The sequence below is a fragment of the Ambystoma mexicanum genome, chromosome 2q (assembly GCF_040938575.1).
Source record: "Ambystoma mexicanum isolate Mex_15411 chromosome 2q, UKY_AmexF1_1, whole genome shotgun sequence".
Taxonomy (NCBI): Eukaryota; Metazoa; Chordata; class Amphibia; order Caudata; family Ambystomatidae; genus Ambystoma; species Ambystoma mexicanum.
Genome location: NC_090924.1, coordinates 997,839,220 through 997,860,425, shown reverse-complemented (window position 1 = coordinate 997,860,425; position 21,206 = coordinate 997,839,220).

Sequence of the window (21,206 nt, the reverse complement as noted above, 5' to 3'; positions counted from 1 at the left end):
ATTCTTCTTTTACTAACTCTATTGTTCCCCCTTCTCTCAAAAACTTTTGGGTCTCCCCGGTCCTGAAAAAGGCTACTCTTGATCCTGCCTTTGTGGATAATCATTGCCCCATTACTAATGTCACCTTCCTGTTCAACATTTTGGACAAAGTCGCTTACACTCAATTACAGCAACACAATGAAAATAATCATCTACTGGGATCACTACAGTCTGGTTTACGTGCTTTGCATGGCAATGAGACAGCTTTGGCCGACTTGAAATCCAATTTATGTCACATTGTTGACTCAGGACAGATTGCCCTCTTGATGCTCCGAGAACTCTGTGGCCTTTGACCTCATCGATCACTCACTGCTGCTGGAGAGACTAGGAACTATTGCAAAGTGCTCCAATAATGTCTTGTGTTGACTCTCCTCATTTCTAGGTCCCTGATCTGCTTGTGTTGCTTCTGGGGGCTATAAATCTACTATTTTGCTGAGATGTGGTGTTCTGCAGGAAGCATGCCTTTCTCCCACTCTTTTTAACTTATATATTCAACCTCTTTTTTGACCTTCTTGACAGCATTGGCGTGAGTTATACCAACAAAGCCGATGATAATCAGGTGGTGTTCACTGACTGGCAACTATGAGTTGGATCTCTTTAAAATTACCTCTATGCTGCCATTGAGGATTGGATGATTAGGAACTCCCTTGTCCTCAATGGTAATAAAACTGAGATTACGCTTGTTGGTACTCCCAAACATCTTGCTAAACTGGATTCTATATACTCCGCCTTCAACATCTCCGGAGTTACAATTCAGATCAGTCCCTGGGTGAAGACCCTTGTCGTATATCTAGATGCCAATATAAATACGAACAAACATGTCAGCCAGCTGAAGGCCTCCTGTGCCTATAGCACACGCTTCATTAGGCAAATTAAACCTTTATTATCCACCTCTAACTCTCCAGTCCTTGCGTCACTTTGGTCAATTCCAAATAACAATTGCCTTCTGGCTGGTACTTCTCGGTCTAACCTGGCTTATTTACAGGTTGTGCAGAACAATGCGATTCGAGCTGTATGTGGTATCTCAAGAAGGAACCACGTCACTGAAGCTCGCTACTCTCTACATTGGCTTGCTGTTAAGCACTGCATTACATAGAAGGTATTATCCCTCACCTATAAATGCCTTACTGACAATGTGCTACCCTATTTGAAAGAAAGGATTATGTTTTCATGGTCATCTCGTTACAGTAACTCCAACAATCTTGAGCAACAACGATACAGTTTACCCGCTTCGGAGGCACAAGCTTTGAATCTGTTGCTCCATGCCTTTGGAACTACCTTCTTTTTCTCTGAATATTTGTCCAGAGTTTTCCGCTTTTAAGAAATCACTTAAAACATTTTTTTTTTGATAAAGTATTTTTATTATTATTGTATTATAACAATCACAAAGAACAAAAACAAATCAACATAAGGACTATCATGGTCATTCTCAATCAACAAAGGCAATACACATATCAGCGGTGGTCAAGAGTCTTCCTTAGTACATATATTGGCGTGTAGTACATAGTACCCATTGCACGCTCCCCAGCATGTAGGAGGGAGTCTTAGATCGCTTCCTCTTCCCATCTATCCCAAATTTTCGAGGCTTTGTTGGGGCAGCCCCTTGCTGAGTAGATCCTATGCTCCATCATGGCGCACACGTCCATATCCAGTTTCCATTGATCCATTGTCGGGGAGTCAGGGGCTCCCCATTTCTGCGCTATATTACGCTTAATCAGTCCTGTTGCCGTGTGTAGGAGCAATCTCTCCCACTTGTTAGCCTCGATTTCATTAGGTACTCCCAGGAATAGGGCCTTTGGGTCCAGTGGTATGGTCCGGGCCAGGACCCTGGAGAGCTTCCCACAGCATGCATTCCAAAAGGTTTGTATCCGGGGAAATGCCCACAAGATGTGAAAGAAGGTTCCCTCCTCCTCCCCGCATCGGAGACAGTTTGGGTTTGGGGCCCTTTTCCAGCCGTATAGGCGCGTCCTAGGGTAATATACCTAGTGCAGTATTTTCAGCTGCACCAGTCGGAGCCTAGAGGAGATAGCAATTTCTCGGGGATGCATGAGGACTTGTATCCAGTCCTCCGGATCTATTTCCCCCACATCCGCTTCCCATTTCGCCTTGAGCTCATTCAGTTCGGGGGTGGCAAAGGAGGATATAGCATTGTATAAGATGGAAGTGCATTTGGTGGGAATATACGCTGGTAGGATGTTGCGCTCTATGGGGGTGTAGTCCGGTACCCTTGTGTCTGCTGTTAAGTGGGTTCTTAAGGCGTGGGCCAGTTGTATGTAATGATACCGTTCCGTATTCGGGATCTGGAATTGTGACTGCAAATCATCAAATGAGGTCAGTTTCCCATCTGTGAGCATATCACCCACTCTCGTGACCCCTGCTTTCACCCAGTTGGGCCATGGCTCAAGTTCACGGGATGCAGCTAGGTTATTATTTTGCCAGAGAGGTTGTGCGATGGTAACTTTATTGTCCCACCCAATGAACCGGTGTGCTTGTCTCCAGACCATAGTGAGGTGTGTTGTAGTTGTGGGTGGGGGGGTTCTCGGAAGGGGTTGATAGAGGAGGGTCAGTGGATCTGCATTTTGTATAGTAGCTATCTCAGCGCGTATGTGAGGTAGGTCTCGATTTCTGTGGAGAAGATCATTAACCACAGCCAGTTGTGATGCCCAATAGTAAGTTTGGAGACGGGGGGACTCCCACCCCTCCCTCCCAGATCGATCTCTGGAGAGTGGTTAGCGCTATTCGTGGTTGACCTCCCCCCCATATGAGGTCCCTAAGAAGTGTCTCTACTAGGTGAAACTCTGAATCTGGGATTCTGTGTGGGGCATTCTGAAGGATGTAAAGGAATCTGAGAAGGGTCATCATTTTAAAGAGTGCCGCTCTACCCATAAGGGTCAGGGGGAGAAGTTTCCAGTGTTGGACATCGATAATGAACCGGTCAGTGATCGGTCGGAGATTGTGTTCTACATAACTTGTCAAGTCCCCGGATATCCAGATTCCCAGGTATCGAAAGCCTTGTCGTTCAACACGGTACGGGCACTCCTGGGGGATGGCCTGCTCTCTGCCCTTTACAGGAAAGAAAACTGATTTATCCCAGTTGATTCTGAGTCCGCAAAATTTACCAAAGCGGACGAGCAGCTGTGTTATGATGGGGCAGGATCGAGGCGGGTCTCCCAGGTATATAAGGAGATCATCTGCGTAGAGAGATGTACGGTCATCATAGCCCTCTGGCCATCTAAACCCCGTCCAGGCAGTATTTTGGCGAAGCCAAATAGCAAGTGGTTCGATTGCAAGGGCGAACAAAAGGGGGGAGAGCGGGCATCCCTGCCGCGTACCTCGGCCCAAAGGGAAGGATCGAGAGGACCATCCATTACTTTTACCTCCGCCTGGATGTTAGTATAGAGTAATTGTACCCATCCCAGAAAGGCTTCTCCGAATCCCATACGGCGCATGATCTCCCAAAGGCTGTCCCATCGAATTGAATCGAATGCTTTTTCGAAATCGATTGCCAGCAGGGCCAAAGGTCCGATTATAATCGGAGATCTCTCCATTGCCAGATGGAGACGGCGTAGATTCATCCGGGTCGATTTGTGGGGCATAAATCCACATTGGTCCGGGTGAATCAGAGTGGATGCAACCAGTTGTAATCGGTTTGCTAGGAGCTTTGCGAGGACCTTGGCCTCCCCATTAATCAGTGATATAGGTCTATAGGAAGCACATTTGTGTGGAGGTTTGTCAGGTTTGGGTATGACCACGATGGTCGCCTTACACAGGTCTGGTGGGAGAGTCCCTTGTTCCCGGGCGGCAAGAAACATTCTGTGCAGGGGGGCCGCCATTTTGTCTGCTCCTAGCTTTTGCCAGGTTTCAACAGGGAATCCGTTTGGGCCCGGTGTCTTCCCCGGCTGGAGCTGAGATAGCGCCTCTGAAATCTCGGCCTCTGATAAGGCGGAGTCCAAATGTTCCCTCTGCTGCACGGAGAGCGTCGGCAACGATACCCCGTCTAAGAGGGAGGGGTTTAGTGGAGAGGCTGGGGCTCGGTACAGGTCTGCGTAGAACATCGAAAAGGCCTCAGCAATCTCAGCATCTGAGTGATAGCTGTCGCCCTGTGGTGTGACTATTTCCCGGACATGGCGTTGTCCTTCGTCTCTTTTCTGCAGCCAGGCGAGCAGTTTGCCCGCTTTGTCCCCCAGCTCGTATACCCTCGCTTTAGCCTGCCAATGGGCCTGCTTAGCGTCATCCATCGCTCTGTTCCGAAGGCGCTCTTGGGCGCGTTGGAGGGATCGATGGGTTTCAGACGTGGGATCAGAAATATGTTTAGCCTCCCAGTCGCTCACTTCCTTCTCGGCCTCTAGTATCTTTTGGAGCCGGGTGTTCCTTTTATGTGTCGTCCAGGAGAGAATTTCACCCCTGAGCACTGTTTTATATGCCTCCCATACTGTCACAGGGTTATCTACCGATTCTTCATTCATTTCGAAGTATTCGGTGGATATTTCCTCTAGGCGATCTATCAGCTCTGGGAACCCTAGGTAGTAGCTATTAAGTCTCCACGTTCTGGGGGGGAGGGCGCCCTGCATAGATATTTCCATCAAAAGCAGTGAGTGGTCCGAGATGCCCCGAGGGAGCAGTTCTGCGGACATTGCCCTGTAGAGGTCGGTATGTGGTAGAAGAAAATAATCCAGTCTGGACATAGAACCGTGGGCACCAGAGTGGAACGAATATTCCCTAACATCAGGGTGTAGCTCCCTCCACACATCCCGGAGCCCAAGAGCAGATGTAAAGTTGGCTAATCTGGTAGGGGTATCTGGGTTACGATTCCGGAGGTGGGAACGGTCAGTGTTGTTGTTCATGGTGTCATTGAAATCCCCCCCTAGGATGTACGTGTCAGGGTGATGTTTCCCTATAAGGGTGGTGGGGTCATCCAGTAATTCCTGTCCCAGACCCGGTGGAGAATAAATTGAGGCAATTGCCACCTTTTGACCCCAGATCATTCCCAGGATGAACACGTATCGGCCCCTGGGATCTTGTTCTACGGTATGTTGAATAAATGGTATACGTTTGTGTATCAGAATGAGGGTGCCCCTGGAGCCCATTGTGTACCCCGCATGAAAGGCAAGGCGATAGTTAGTTCTCTGGAAAAAAGCATAGTTTACCCCAGCCAAGTGGGTTTCCGTCAGGAGGGCCACATCAGGGGAATGTCCATTTAGGAATTGCATGATAAGGCGCCGTTTGATTCCTGACCCCATCCCATTCACATTCCAAGTGAGGAGTTTCAAGGATTTAGTGTGCTGCATGAGGGATGTGTGAGTTTGTGTAGAAGACATTTACTACGTATGATGGGGATTTTCAGGGTATAGCGATCCATAAGAGATGGCGGTATGCTTCTCGCCTGTACTAAGGAAGCAGGGTTGCCTTGTGGAATAGTGCAAGACGTCCCTAACAAGGGACAGTGATTAGTTCGGCCCATGAGCAAGTGGCAGTCCTGAAATAACCAACAAAGTTTTGAACTTTCCCAACACACCCCCACCCCATACTCCACCCCAACACGAAGTACCTGTCGCCCAAACATGCTGATCCTTCAACTTAAGGTGTCAGCTCAAAAACCAGACCCTTAGATAGGGTCGAAACAAGCAAGAAAAAGAGAGGGGGGGGGAGAAGAGAGGTCTGACCAGGGGAGAAATCAGATCTTTCCCCAGAGTTCCCACCTTTGCGCCCATTGTCGACATGTTCCGTGGTGGGTAGATTACGCGTTGAGATCGGAGGCGCGGGCGGTGCACGCTCGTGTGTCCCAGCAGTGTTCTTAGGTCCTAGTAGGGGACTATAGTTAATTCATTCCTCTTTTTGTTGTGCCGCTGGCTCCAGGATCTCCTGTCCCCCCCGTTCTGGGTGTCTCCTCGGGGAGGCCCGCCTAGGTCCGGGTCGGGGTTGTCCTCTCGGTCTCCTTCGTCTTGCAGTCCAATCGCCCTCTATGTGAGCCGCTGCCCACTTCCAGGCCTCTTGTGGGTCGTTGAAGTGGACAGTAGTACCTTTATGATAGATCTTAAGTTGGGCCGGGAAGAGCAGGCCGTATTTCACATTCATTTGAGCAAGTTGTTTCTTGAGTGGTTCAAAGGATTGCCGTGCCCGCTGCACTTCTCGGGTATAGTCCGGGAAGAAGACGATTCGGGAGCCGTTATGGGTGATCGTCCCTTGTGAGCGTGACAGTTGCAGAAGGGCATCCCTGTCGCGGTAGTTAAGCAAGCGAGCAATGATAGTCCGGGGCGGAGCGCCCGGGAGTGGTTTGCCCGAAGGTATTCTATGAGCCCTCTCCACTGAAAAGAATTTTGAGAAGGATTGGGGTGCGAAGATGTCCACGAGCCACTGTTCCAGGAACAATTCCGTGCATTGTCCCTCTTCCCCCTCCAGTAGGCCCAGGATGCGAACGTTGTTGCGGCGGGACCTTCCCTCCCCATCATCCACTCTCGATTCCATGGCTTTCAGGCGGTTTAAGGCTTGGGACAGCTGACGATTGATCCCGCCGATGTTGTCCTCCGCTTCGGAGATGCGGTGTTCCACCTCTCCTGTTCTGGAAGTCAACTTCTGCAGATCGTGGTGCAGGAAGGAGACATCCGCCGCCATACTGTCTATTTTGGTCTCCATGGAGGAGCGAGAGTTGGCGATGGCCGCCATTACGTCCCGTAAGGAGAGGGAGTCATCTCCCATGGGGGGAGGTTGGTCGTACTGCTGGGTCCGCCGGGGCCGGGGTGGTAGCGACGGCAAACTGGTCCATGCTGCTCTGTGTAGATGGTTTCTTCTGTCTGTCCTTCCCCATATTTTCGGCAGTTGTGGAGTGTCTGCTACGATGGGGCAGGAATTGTTGTATGTATGCAGTTGGAGTGGTCTTGCCCCCCAGGTGTGTGGAATGGTGGCCGTGCAGCGAGTCAGGTGGAGGGCTCTGAGTTCCAAAAGCCTCCTCCACTAGGGCCTGGGGTTTATATGGCGAGAGTACTTTGAGGCCCACCGCCCTTTGCTGGGCCTTCACAATATGCGCGGACCTCCGGCGCTTCTAGCTGTTCACCCAGGCAGGTGGTGGTCCCCCTTTCGCTGGTGCGGTACGGTCCTCAGCGGGCCCCCTGTTAGCTGTTCGATCACTTACTTCTAACGCGGCCCAGTCGCCGCCGTCCGGGCGGGGGTGTGTCGCGGCGTGGTGTCCCAAAGTGGATACGAATCAGGAGGTAGGAGCCGCACACCACTGGGACCCCAGGAGGGCCGCTATTTCTCCCCCCACTTCTCTCGCAGATCAGATCCGTCCGGGCATCTTCCGGGTGTCAGCGGGGCTCAGCCGCCGAACAGTCTCAGATTCTGCGGGGGAAGAAGAGAGGATGGTCACGGGCGTCCGTCTCACGTTCTGTCCCGTGCCCCACCGTGTCAGGTCGTCTCGGGCCTCTCAATCAGTCGGAGGAAGTCCGTCCTCAGACACCGGTGGCCATCTTGGTTGCGTAGCTCCGCTGCCGGGCCTCGGCAAAATGTGGATTTATCTCCGTCGTCTGGGCAGATAGGTGCCACCACCTCCGTCAATCCGAGCCCGCAGCTTTATGGGCTCGGTCGCAGTGTTTATACCGCACGAAATCCCCAGGAATCAGGATGAAAATGCAGGATTATTTCGGCGCTTACGGGAGCTCACTCGGCTCACGTCCGCATCGTCCGCGCGCTGGCCATGCCCCCCCACTTAAAACATTTATTTTTAATTCCAACGACTAGAGCTCACTAGCTCCTGGCGTCCCCCCTGGTACTTCTCTGCGGCTCTTTTCGTCTGACTTCTCTTACTTGCTGTGCACTGAGGCCTATGGGCGAGTTGCACCTTATAAGAAATAATTAACATTAACAACTACACGTCCATAAAAACAGAGACAAATATGTCTTGTTGAAAAAGACCTGTACTCCCATCAAAGGATACAGACCAACAACTCTATCCATTTAAATTCAGCAATACAACTGGAGTAAATTGCTATGCAAATGTAGGAATCTGTATTCTCTTCCAATTGCCACCAATTGTTCACAACATTTACTTAAACTGACTCAGGCCAGTTATGTTTGCAAAATGCTTGTCCTTCATACAAATGCCACAAAGAATCCTGACCACACCTACAGTGTCTCGGGTATAAGGCAAGAATTGGATTACTCTGCAGGAATGGTAAAATTCACCATAAAAGCACAGGAAGATCCACAATCATTCCTAATGTACTTACAAGTACTAGAAACCAAAAACTTCCAGAATTCATACACATGGAAACATACATGCACTCTTTGCCACCATGTTTCAGAAGAGCACATCCCTTATTTATTGTATTTATTTCATTTATAGAGTTTTCAGCAACCTGTAGGCATTGAGGCGCTGTTACATTGACAACCAGTTACATACAGGTGATAGATAGAAGAGCATAGACAACAAACCAATGGTAAGGATGAGTCCATGCTGGGCTGCATAGTGAGTGTCTGAGATGGTTAGGCAAACAACCAGGTTTTCAGGGATTTCTGTAAATCCCAGTAGGAAGACTCCACTCTCAGGGCAGGCGGGAGGGAGTTCCAATGTTTGGCTCCGATGGATGGGGAGCTGGAGCCTCTCGCTTTTGGGTGTTTTACTTTGGGCTGCTGGAGGCGATTTGCATACATACATCTGGTCGGTCGTTATGACTGCGCTGTAGTGATTTTCTGTGAGAGGTAGGTGGGTGCTGTGTTGGATATGCATTTATGTTTAATGGACATGGTCTCGAAGATAATCCGTTTGCGGACGAGCAGCCAATGGGCAGCTTTCCTGGCTGCAGAAATATGAGCCTGTTTGGGAACGCTCAGGGCAGCTCTGGGAGCGTTATTTTGGATGATTTGAAGCTTTTGGATGTTTTGAGAGGCGGTTCCTGTGAATAGGACATTGCAGTAGTCCAACCTAGCGCCAATGACAGCTTGAGCTATGGTGAGGCAGTTATCTGGAGACAGGAAGGGTCTGGAAGCATTAATGAGCTTAATGCAGGCCGCGGAGGAGGCAGAGGGTGGCGTCTAGGTGAACCCTAGTGTTTTAACTGAAGTAGAAATGGGAATCAGGGTGCAATCAATTTTGATGGCTGTATATTGGTGGTCAAGCTTGTTGAGCACTGTGAGAAGACCAACCTGTAAAAATGTCTGTTTTATCCCCATTTAGGCACAGAAGATAAGCTGCCATCCATGTGTTGCCTGAGTTGGGTAGGAGGATTTGCGTCTTGTCTGCATAGTTGGTGTATTCTATGCTGAGAGAATCGAGGATGCCAAAGAGGGGCCTGGTGAAGATGTTGTATAGTGTGGGTGATATGCAGGATCCTGGGGGACTCTGCAAAGGTTAGGTGCTGGTGGGGCATTGACATTATCAGTGAACACTTTCATGTCCCTTCCCTCTAAGGAGGTGATCCAAGTTGGGCCTTCTTTGGAGAAGTTGGCTGAGGTTGAGAGATGGTGGCAGAGGATTTTATGATCTACCAGGTCAACTGCTGCTGACAGATCGAGAAGAAGTAGGCAGGCTGGCTTCCCCAGGTCTCTGAGTTCATCAATCTGATTCTGCACAAGTCAAGAAGCGCAGATTCAGTACCATGGCCAGGGCGCAAGCCTGATTGGTGCATTCCTAGGATGTGATTGATTTCTATACTGTTTTGGATCTGAAGATAGGCTGCTCTTTCTATGATTTTGAGAAGGTATGGGACTATAGTGATGGTTCTGTAGTTATTGGGGGCAGTGGGGTCCAGTGATGGCTTTTTTTTTTAGAAGAGGGATAACCTAGCCTTCTTTGAGACTTGTGGTAACTATTCCTGAGGCAATGGAGGTGTTGATGAAGGCAGTGATGAGCGGTGTCGGGCATCAGCGGAGTCCTTGATTGTGGAGGCGGGGCATAGGTCACCTTTGCACTTGGATGGCTTAAGGCTTTTTAAGATCGCCATGACTTGTGGTTCTGTGACTGGTTGGAAGTGTAATTGGGTGAAGGTTAGGATGGGATTGGAGAGAGCAGTATGGGGTGGAGGGTTGGTGCTTAGTTAAGCACAGAATTTTTCTTGTATAATGACCAGTTTGTTGATCATGGTGTTTTGTATATTTAGGCACCAGGGTTTTTCCTTGATGGTAGGGGAGGGTGGGTGTCGGGTGTTTCGAGCTCTCTGAGGATGGTGAAGATTTCCTTTGAGTTTGATTTTGCATTGGCAATTATGAGGTGGATTTGGCAGAGATGATGGCTAGTTTGTAGCCTTTGGAGGCTGAAAGGAACTCTAGTTTGGTGAGGTCTGTGTTTTTTTTTCAGCATAATTCTGCTATTTGCTTTTTGTCTCGGAGACTTAGAAGGTGAGGGGTATACTAGGAGTTGGATTGTCTGATAGGTTTGGACTTTTGTTCCGTCCGAGGGCAGAAGTGGCTATTGCTGAGGTTAAGATGGTGTTGTACAGATCTGCCAAGAGATTTGGGTCTTTCATGTGGGAAGGTTCCAATGTTATTATGGGCAGCAGTGGCATGATGCGGTCTTTAGTGTTATTACATGAGCTGCGAGGTAGGGATGGGGGCAGAATGTGAGTAGTGGGTTTGGTTTTTCTGAGGTAAGCAATGGTGAAGGTAATGATGTGGTGGTCTGTCCACGGGCATTGGGAGTTGGATTTGATGTCGATTTGACAGTTGAGGGATGTGTCCCAGCCCAGGATGCAACCTTTTCAGTGGGTAGGATCATTCATCAGTTGTTGGAAGTTCATTGTTACTAAGCAGTTGGATATGGAGGTGGCTCGGACGTCGGAGGGGTCGTTGAGGCCTAGGCTGAGGTCTCCAAGGATGATGATTTCAGAAGTGGTCTTGATATTGTCCGCAAGGATGTGAACTAGATTTACATCAAAGGAGAATAGGGGTTGGGTGACCAATGATTTGATTATTGACCTAATGTTGCATTCTGTGGGTTCTGAGGTTTTCATAGGCTCTTCCTGAGTGCTTGCCACTGGTTGAAAGGGGATTGCAGGTGTTATATAATTGTGGGGGCACAAGCATCAGTATATCAGTCTATCCATACCAAATTGTGAATCCATTCCATTTCACCAGCTTCTGCAGAATGCCAGTCGTAGCATATTATGCTCTTTTTGAATTCAGACAATTTCTCCACAATACAAATTAACTCACGTGGCCAATATGTGATACTAATGCTTCTAAGGTACAGTGCAGATGATACCAAAAATAACTAATCTCACTAGCTCCACACACTGCCAAGTATCTCTTGGCAAGAAAACCTTCACAATAGAAGGCATAATCTAAAACATTGGTGCCACAACAACTTCAGGCCACTATACTGCATATGTCAAAAAACGAACTGGTTGGTTTGAATGTAGCACCACTTCCGTTACTCCAAAGCATAGGTTACCAGCAAACTAACAAAGGCCTAGCTAATATTCATGCAACCCAAATTTACTCACTAAAGTATAGTACACATCACAGTTAGAATACACCAACGGGTATCTAACTACTTTAACCATACCCTTCATTACAATACACTTCAAACATGCTATTACACTTGCATAATATATCCATACTACCACACACATGTATACTGTATCTGTAACATGTATATACTTTAAAATCATATACACGCCAGAAACTATGTAAATACAGAGGTTTTTTTTATCCACTATGGATTTATTTTCTCCCATGATTACATTATGTTAATACAGCAACAGTGTACCACACACAAATGTTGTACCAAACATAGTACATATAATGTACTATTTATGTGGGTCAAAAAAGTAAATCTATACGTACGATTGTATGCAATTAAAGGGTTTAAAGTATCTTGTATAACACATACTGTTTTTCGTCACAGAAAAACAACCACATATTCCAGCCTTCTTGCCAAATGCAGCTAAGTATCCACACCCAGTATTATATATTTTTTTCTTCACAAAGAAACAACCATAGATTCCATAAGCAGTATCCACAATTGTGGTAGGATTATAAATACCATATGCACTTCAATGATATCATTCAACTATATCACAAATACTGTATACTCACCCTACAGTACCTATAATTACAATACACATATTACCATGCCTGTGGCAAGTGGCCAGATTCTTGGTGGCATGGCCGCTGACCATAACAATAGAATTGAACCAAATCATAAATACGCACAGTACACCTTCAAATAACATGACTCACCCAGAACCCTTCCCAATCCCAATAGTGTCTGCAGACACTGTGTCTGCGAACAAATGTTCGTGCTCTGAGTATGGCTGTGGACTGTAAAATTTACCGCAGACCCGGCAGCACCTGAACAGACTTTTTTCACCCATAAAAATTGCTCTATATTAACTTGTTCCACTCCCCCACCTTTCGCAGACAATTTTTGACCCAGAAAATAACTCCAAATGTATTGAGTTTTTTCACACTACACTGTCCGCGGACAAAGGCTGTGGTCCATGGATCAAATATGGTGAACGTTTCAAAATGTTTGACGCAGCTTACGTTTTCCCACAACCAATTTGCATGTGCGTTTGATGTCCGTGAACAACACAACACCGTCCGATTGGTCCAGAGGCATCCGCGGACACCTAACCAGAATATAAGTCAGCAGAACGGACGCAGATATCACTAATGTTTTTGTTACCTACTTTTTGGTCATTTAAAAAAAAACTACAGGATGCATTTACACCAAATTTACAATAGCGCTTTTGTGACCAAGCCACCAACTCTTTGCGCAAGTTTGGTGCAAATCCGTCCATTGGGCTGTAGGCATGAGCAAACATTTTCTTTTTCCATTATGTCTGAGGATTTCAAAAGTTTTGGGACCTCCCCCTATTACTTTGCCCCATCCCCTGCTCCTTGTCAAAACACACCAAAGTACGCAAAATCATTCTAAGATGGCCATGTACATTTTTTGCAAAGTTTGGTGAGGATTCGTCGAACGGCGCCAATGTTATAAGCCACCCAGAAACTGCTCGTTCTACGAGTTGAGCAACTTAACCATAACTACAGGGCTGCTAACGCAGGCCCTGTAATATATATATATGTTTAAAATGTTTAAAACGCAGCACGGCGTTAAACGCTTATTAGTAGCAGCGAGGAGTGCACACTAAGGACTTCCTTCTATTGCATCCACAACATGCGGGGCATTGGAAGCCTGCTGCCCGAGAAGGTGGAGACTGTCGGCGTCGGAGGACACGTTCGGAAAACAATGCAGGGGTAAGTGCTTCCAATTTGCACTGTATTGTTGAACAGCTTACGGCCTGGGTGCCGCAACTGTGTGCATTCCTTCTCATCTCGTCTCACAGCACAGTGATTTTGCTTGTGCAATTCAGTGACCACCGCACGCATTTGTGTGTGTTTCCCGGACTCATCACCATATCTAATGTTTTAAGTGCATCAGGAACTTCATTACGCATTTACTTAAACACAATTCATGGCTTCCCAAGAAAGTATAGAGGCTGCTAGAAGGGAACAGGCAGTCCGCATGTTCAGTGAAACCTTGTCATTTACTAAAGAGAAGGAGATGGCAGGAAAAGAAAAGACAAAAGAAAATAATGAAATAACAATATTAAAAGAACTGGAAAAATTACGAAAAAAAGAAACAAGGAAATGGTGGGAAGAGCACTCCTACAGAACTATTTAGATGTGATATTCCCACAGGTTTAAGAATCCTCACAATACCATCATTTGAGGAGCAAGATCCTATCATGCTGAGAGAATGGGGAGATGCTTCAGACCAATGCTCCAATACCTTTTTACACATCCTGGTCAAATATGCTGGGAGTGATCGCACTAAAAGCCTCGCAAAAATAGGGGAACTTGAAGAAAAATTAAAGAATATCAAGGAGAGCGAAGAAGGGAAAAAACTTCAAACTAACATCAACAATGGTCTTAAATTATATGAAGAAGACATTAAATTGAGGAAACAATGCAAGTTCCTACGAGACAAAGCTGACTACGAACAAGGTCGAGTGTACACATTGCACACCGTTTTGACAACATGAGACAGAAGGCAAAGTAAACAGTGGTCGCATCAGGGTCAGAAAGTGAAGCTAATCAAGAGCTAACAGCCTCCACTTCTGAATCAGACATCATGGAAAATGAAGAAGATGAACCTACAGTGCGCCTCAATTTTTTATAGGAGATGAGGCTGTTATGTCAAGACGGCCGCTCGAACAACAAGAAGACCAAAGGATCCACAGCCACAACAAGAGGACGAGGAAAAGGAGTAAGAAAACCACGAGGAGGGGGCAGAGGGGCAAACAATTCAAACAGCCCTGTGTCAAGATCATTGCGCTCTGGCAAATGAACGAAAATATCAGGCTAAGTCTTAATGAACAACAAATCATCAACTTATCTGACCATGTCTTGACTCCAGAAGAGACTAAAGTTTTTAAGCTGGGTTTAAACTTTTGTCCACTGGCTGGTTATGATTACGTACAGACAAGACTGGATTTGGACAGTTTTGTACGCAAATTACGCTTGAAAAAGTGTTTTGCAACCAACACATATAAAAAGAAAAAGAAAAAAACGCTGGAAGGACAGATATACATCACCATTGCCGATAGGAATACTCTCACCACCTTAGTCACATTACAATAGGAAAGTGATAAAACTTTGCAAAATGCATTTAGAACATCAGAAACCAACAGCTTGGAAACATTGGGTATTTGCACAGACTGGCCATCCAAAAGCAAACTCAAAAGTAAATCCAAGTTTAATCCACTGAGTGCAGAGAACATGGATCTTGAAGCATTCTCGAATGTTGTAATTGATCTGAAACAAGAAAGGAGAAACAACAAAAAAGTAACCTTTCTTGGAAACAACAAAAGGCCCTGTCTGACCTCTGCAAAATGGACAAGTATATAGTCAAACCAGCTGACAAGGGTTGAAATATTGTTATAATGAATAAACAAGATTACCTAAAAGAAGCGTACAGGCAGCTTAATGATCTCAAATGCTATGAGAGACTTGAAAAAAATCCCATCCAAGAAATGGAAAACAAAGTTTGGTATTTCCTAGTAAAATGGCAAAATATGGGCATTCTGGAGGAGGAAATGGTTAAATTTCTTTTTACCAAACATTCAGTCATTCCGACTATATATTTCCTCCCCAAAGTCCACAAGAACCCCATCAAACCCTCAGGGAGACCTATAGTTACACTTTGTGGCTCACTCCTTGAGAATATGTCCAGATTTGTGAATGAAGTCCTCTGCACCTTCGTCTCTACGCTACCCTCATATACCAGAGACACCACGGATTTTCTATGTAAGATTGATGAATTACCTTGGGAACCAACATACTTGCTGGCTACCATGGATGTGGTGTCTCTTTATACATCAATACAACATGAGGATGGCATTAGGGCTTGTGAAGTTTTTCTGAAAACCAGATCGCTCAATTACCTTGAACACACCACAATGATCTTAGAAATGCTAAGACTGTCTAGAGAATAATTTCTTTCTTTTCAACAATGAGTTATTTCGTCAAACCCAGGGCACCACCATGGGAGCAACATTTGCACCATTGTATGCTAATCTCATGATGGGAAACTGGGAAAAATCAGTTGCGTGGACTCAAGAAAATGAAATTTTATCATTTGGAATGGTACCGCACAATCATGGCAAGAAGTTGAAAAATTTCTCAATATCAATAATTTGAATTTACAATTCACTGAACAACATAGTGTATTTGATATTGTGTTCTTTGATGTAAAAATCAAAATTGTAGACCAAAAATTGGGGTTTGAACTTCACAGAAAAATCACAGGCGCCAATGTTCTGCTACACGCAAAGAGTGCCCATCCCAAAAGCCTTCTGTGATCCATTCCATATAGTGAATTTATTTGCATAAGAAGAAATTGCAGTGACATTGCAGATTTCGATACAGCTTTCCAAGCATGGGCCAAAACTTTTTATATCAAAGGTACCCAAAAAAAGTCATTGAAAGATCATATTTTAAAGTCCGGGATATGAAAAGACAGGATTTGTTGATTATATCAAAATCTGCCCTTAAGGAGAGCACAGACGATCGTACTATCAGACTCATTCTAACTTTCGGAAGTCATTCACAGACGATACGTAACATCATTAACAAATATTGGAAAGTCCTGATGGTGGACAATTATCTGGGAAAAACCCTTTGTGAACATCCAGATATAACCTTCCGAAAGAGTACATCTATTAAAGATCTTGTAGTACAAAGTTACATGGCCTCAGACAACATCAAACAGGGCAGTAATTGGCTCTTAGGGGGATGTGATGGCTTTTTTAAGTGTAGAAAATGCAAAGTTTGTAAATATGCTTTTAATTGTAACAGCTATACTCACCCCATTCTTAAAACTACCATGCAAATCAAGGGCAAAATCAGTTGTGAGTCTGAGCTAGTTGTGTATGTTCTAACATGCCCGGCCTCAAATGGTAGGTGGGCAGCACAAAATGTAAGCTAAAGGTGCGGATTTTGCAACATATCAGAGCTATAACCAACAAGGACAAACATTCTTTGGTATCTTTAAGGTTAACAACGGTCCAAGAGGAGGAGACAGTGAAAAACAACTGAGACAAGAAGAGACTAAGTATATTATTGACTTTGAAACCAAATACCCGAAAGGGCACAATATAGATGAGGAATTATGGGTGTCTAGATAATTCATTTATTTTCTCTTCTTCATAATTGTATCTTTCTATCTCTCATCCATCCTTGTTTTGTCATTTTGACATTTTATGCTTGCTCTTTGAAAAACAGTAGGCATACATGTTTTCTGATTACTATACTGATGTTCCTTTTCAATTCATCTTATTATTGTTAATTTTTTTGATTGTCTTGATTTTCTCATACTTTGGAGTTTATCTTTCTCTCATACAACCTCTAGGCATGGGTTTTGCATCCTTCTACACACACCCCTTTTTTTTGTTATTTTTAGTGACTTACATTCTATACATTACATACTGGAATGCAAAATCTTGGGTTCTATGGTTTATTAATACAAAAATGTTTTTTTTTATCATATATGTATCAGGACATAGTCAGATGGGCTTAGCCACATCCAAATAACGTCATATTGTTTAAATTCCAGGCACATGCACCTTATTTTGTACTAGTTACATCAGTACCCATTCCCACTTGTTTGGGGAAAGGTCAGATTATCTGATACCCATGATATTCGTATTTCCACTTGGACTACAAAGCTGAAAAATATAAGGTTGCATGGGAAGTATTTTTAACCTTGACTATGTAGATTATGAATATGACCACTAATTTAAAGTGAGGCATTAGCACTTTATTGTATTTCATTTTATAGGAACCTGTTTCTAGTGCTAACATGTGTCTGTTAGGCTTGTTGCACTGCACATGAACCTTTTATATGACGGTCAGCTTGGAAGCGGCAGAATTAACAATTTTATGTTTTGACATACGTATTGTTTAGATTCCATTATGGATATAATCAGTAACATCTGAAATTTTTGTTTGCACTTACTTGTGTATGAAGTTCTGTTTCTCATTGTTACACTGATTGTATTACATGTATTGCAAGCAACATTAACCCGTTCCAAAATGGCTGCTTGCTTCTGTAAACAGCCAGTAAGTCACCTTCTCACTGTTTGGTAATTGTTTTACTGTGTTTAAATTTGGGCTCCAACCACTGGGAGGAGTAACTGTGATCAAGCCACAGGAGTGTGGTGAAACGCGTCAGCCAGCTTCTCAGATCTTGGGAAGCCCTTCCTTTTTAACTGCCTTAATGAAATAAAACTTTTTTCTATTTTTGCATATTCTTGTAAGAGCAGTTATTTTCGAGTCCTGAAGCCTCATTTTTCAGCAAATTGCAGCCGTGGATTGGTGCCATTCCGGAGTGTTGGGAATGCAGCTCTAAAAATAATGAAGACTTCATTGCCTTCTTTTTGGGAAATATATATATTACACGGCAGTGGCCGTGTAGTTATGGTTAAGTTGCTTTTTCCAAAGGAGTAGCACTTTTTGGGTGGCTTATAACTCTGCTCCCCCTGGACGAATCCTCACCAAAAAAAAATCTAAAATTTGGTAAGGTTTGGTCCAGGGGGGGGAAACTTATAGCGGGGGTCCCAAAAACTGCTTTTTTTTCCCATAGAGTGAATGGGGGAAAAACTTTGCGCACGGCTACAGGCCAAACCGCTGGAAGGATTTTCACCAAATTTGCGGCAGGGGCTTGGTCCTGAAAGCATACTTTTGTAAATTTGGTGACAATCCGTCCAGTAGTTTCCTTTAAAACAACCAAAGAATATGTCTCAAAAAATGAGTGACATCTATGTCCGCTCCGCGGTCACACTTCCCTGTTCGCTCCGCGGACAAGATACCAATTGGCCAGGGGGGGCTAGTGTCATGACCGCGGACACGCAACGTCTTCGCCGATTGGCTACAGCAGGCTGTGATGTGCGTCTGAATATGTGGATGCGCCGACATCTTGGATCCGAAGACAGCGCGGTCGCCACCAGAGGCAAAATGCTGTTTTGGAAAGTGTTTTGCTCTGCTACAGTGAGTGGGGAGGATTACAGAGTAAGAGATGGGTTAAATACTGTACTTTTTTGGACGGTAGGTGTTAATGATGTATTGGCCATGCGTAATGGTGTTTGGGAAAATATTGTGATCTTCTATAGTGATTGGGGAGGTTTACAGAGCAAGAGATGGGCGAAATGCTGTGCTTGTTTGGGCGGCAACTGGTAGTGATGTATTCTCCATTGCCGCCTTGTTCAGGATATTTGTACGTTTAGAAAATGAGGAGTGTAATAAGTGTAGTATTTCAGTACGTACTGTGTGCAGGCACCTTGAAAATGATCGAAGGACACGCGTGGTGTTAGTGACCATTGACATTGCGTTCCTGTCGTTATTACATTACATTTCATTTTCCTATGGGTCTCTTATTGATTAGTATGGCACCATGGTTGTGACACACGGCCACGGTAGTGTCCGTGCAGTTATGGTTAAGTTGCTGTTTCCATAGGAAGAGCACTTTTTGGGCGGCTTACAACTCCGCTCCCCCTGGATGAATCCTCACCAAACTTTGCAAAAAACATATATGGTCCACTCTGAATTTCATTACAAAGTTTGCTGAGGTTTGGTCCAGGGGGGATAAACTATAGGGGGGGGTTCCAAAACATCTTTTTTTTCCCATACAGTGAATGGGAGAAAAACTTTGCACACGGTTACAGGTGTTAGTGACCATTGACATTGCGTTCATGTTATTACATTACATTTTCCTATGGGTCTCTTATTGATTAGTATGGTACCATGGTTGTGACATGCTGCAGTGGTTGTGGGCAGGGCCTAGAGTCTTGGATGCATGGCCGTAGGCCGAAGGCCATACTTCCAAAACTGTAGGCCCTGGCCACAACCACCGCAGCATGTCACAACCATAGATACACCTGTAGTATTGATTATGGATTATATGGTTGTGGGGAGTGTGTGCTGTGTTGGGTGCTTGGCTGAAGGCCATGCTCCCAAAAACAGTTATACGGGCTGGAGGTATAAGCCAGTGCACACCAAAACATTGCAATATCTATGGACATACAGCTAGGCATGCAGTCTGTGGCAAGATGAGGTGAAGCATACCACTCCTATCAACACACCCCTACCACTGTACATCACTGAGGTGTTTGTGGGCAGGATGTAGAGTTTTGGCTGCATGGCTGCAGGCTGTAGGTGATATACAATACTTCCAAAACCCAAGGCCCTGTCCAGAACCACCACATCATATTACAGCAATGCACACACCCTTAGTATAGGCTAGCATGTTAGATGGTTCTGGGGAGGGTGTACAGTGTTGGATGCATGGCCGAAGGCCAAGCACCCAGAAACAACCTTATCAGCAGTGCAATTATAAGGCAATGTACACGTATACATTCAAATGTTTGTGCGCACATATCCAAATGTGTAGGTCCAGCCCACAACCACTGCAGCATATTAGACAAGCATGTTAGTGGCTATGTTGTTATGGTGCAGTTGCTGTTTCCATAGGAAGAACACTTTTTGGCAGCCTTATACCTGTGGTACCCTTGGACGGTTCGTTATGAAAGTTTCCAAAAAAAAAATGTAATCTAACACTCTGACTTTCTTTGGAGCATTTGTTGGTTTTGTGCACAGGGGACAAAAGTTATAAGGGGCAGGGGTTCTGAAAACGTCTTTTTTCACCTTAAAGTGATTGGGGGAAAAAGTTTGTGACCATAAACATGTGGCTCTTTCTCTGATTGCTTGTAGAACAGCATGAAATACGTCAGCTTTCTTCTGTGACCCCCCTATCTTTTATTCATGTTTTAGTGTACGCGCATATCGCCAGAAACTCATGTAAAAGAAGGCAGCATTGGACTTGTCACATTGATGTAATAGTATTTCAGAAGGACACGTTTGAGGGGGCCACAATTGGATGTGGAAGGACAAACTGAAAAAATGCAATTTTGTTGTCACCAAAGTGATGGATTTAAATGCAAGCTTCTGCTCACTGTACCACGACCAATTACGGCGTGTGAGTTATAATGTTTTTGAAATTAAATTGCGGTCAGACTGGCGTAGTTATTTTACAAAACTAAGGCCACCATCTGCAGTGTTTGCAGGAAACAGCGCTTCTGGAGGTGTATGGGAGTAGCAGTTCTCATAATTGGATTGCAATATGTTGCTTCAAAGAAAGAATGTATTTGGTTTCTCAGTGAAGGCCAGAAGAGTTGCTTTTTCGGTTGACTGCTCAATACGCCCGCGCATCCGAGTGAATGTATAAGGGGCAATTGTTTTTTGACCTTGACCTTGACTGAAAGGGAAAGTTACTAGCAATTCACAGAATGAACGGGACGAAAAAAATAGCAATTGATAAGGTTATGATTTGAAAAGTTTGTAGGGGACTTGCAATATCAGTATACGAAGACTCTTCGCTGTGAACACATTGGCGTGTAACTTGCACAAATAGAATGGAGGCAGTAAATATTATGTACGTTTATTTTTGCACACTATACAGCGAACCACGCTTTATTTACCATTACTGCACATCTAATTGTGCTAATGTACCTGCCGTATTACCTTTATGCACTGTTACATTTTTCCTGTAACGTTGCAGATTACCCTGGTTGCACGTTTGTAGCTTATGAGTGCACTCATCCATTTTTAGCATTATTATCTTTTATTTGAAACGGTAACTTTGTCCACATAGCTTTGGGTGTAACTTTCCACGT